Below are 1,138 nucleotides of genomic sequence, written 5' to 3'. Positions count from 1 at the left end.
CTTTGCACAAGACGCTGAAGGCAAAGCACGTGAGATAGTGGTGCGCACCAACGGCTGTATTGAGCAATCCAAATTCCGCTCACGCATCGTGAATCGGCTACTCGATGTGAAGCTCCAACTAGTTTACACAAGATGCTGAAGGCAAGCACATGAGATAGTGGTGCGCACCAACGGCTGTACCTGAGCAATCCGAATTCCGCTCACGTATCCTGACGGATTGACCAATTACCGAAGAGTATTCAACTTCAATATCAATCAAAGTTACTAGCTTCATTGCCCGATTAGTTCAGCTGGATAGAATGTCTGCCTACGGAGCAGATGGTCGTAGGTTCGAATCCTGCATCGGGTATACATTAATCTCACTTCCTCTTCATCCATCCTACTTCAATAAAGTCGGGCATTCGATGTGAAGCTCCAACTAGTTTACACAAGATGCTGAAGGCAAGCACATGAGATAGTGGTGCGAACCAACGGCTGTACCTGAGCAATCCGAATTCCGCTCACGTATCCTGAATCGGCCACTCGATGTGAAGCTCCAACTAGTTTACACAAGATGCTGAAGGCAAGCACATGAGATAGTGGTGCGCACCAACGGCTGTATCTGAGCAATCCGAATTCCGCTCACGTATCCTGACGGATTAACCAATTACCGCCTAAACCATTTCGGGAGAGTATTCAACTTGAATATCAATCAAAGTTGCTAGCTTCATCGCCCGATTAGTTCAGCTGGATAGAATGTCTGCCTACGGAGCAGATGGTCGTAGGTTCGAATCCTGCATCGGGTATGAATTAATCTCACTTCCTCCATCCATCGTACGTCAACGAAATCGGGCATTCGATGTGAAGCTCCACCTACTTTGCACAAGACGCTGAAGGCAAGCACGTGAGATAGTGGTGCCCACCAACGGCTGTACCTGAGCAATCTGAATTCCGCTCACGCATCCTGAATCGGCCACTCGATGTGAAGCTCCAACTAGTTTACACAAGATGCTGAAGGCAAGCACATGAGATAGTGGTGCGCACCAACGGCTGTACCTGAGCAATCCGAATTCCGCTTACGTATCCTGACGGATTGACCAATTACCGCCTAAACCATTTCGGAAGAGTATTCAACTTGAATATCAATCAAAGTTCCTAG

At 47.8% G+C, this 1,138-nt stretch overlaps 2 non-coding genes across 2 annotated transcripts; both read left to right on the top strand.

Annotated features, from left to right (window-relative positions):
- Nucleotides 1-275: 275 nt before the first annotated feature.
- On the top strand, nucleotides 276-349 carry Pmar_PMAR013414. Its single transcript has one exon. It is a non-coding gene; the product is annotated as a tRNA-Arg (tRNA).
- A 362-nt stretch (nucleotides 350-711) lies between these two features.
- Pmar_PMAR013413 lies at nucleotides 712-785 on the top strand. The gene has a single exon. It is a non-coding gene; the product is annotated as a tRNA-Arg (tRNA).
- Nucleotides 786-1,138: the final 353 nt, after the last annotated feature.

The sequence above is a fragment of the Perkinsus marinus genome (assembly GCF_000006405.1).
Source record: "Perkinsus marinus ATCC 50983 genomic scaffold scf_1104296951264, whole genome shotgun sequence".
NCBI classification, from domain to species: domain Eukaryota; phylum Perkinsozoa; order Perkinsida; family Perkinsidae; genus Perkinsus; species Perkinsus marinus.
This window is presented reverse-complemented; position numbering and strand designations above follow the sequence as displayed.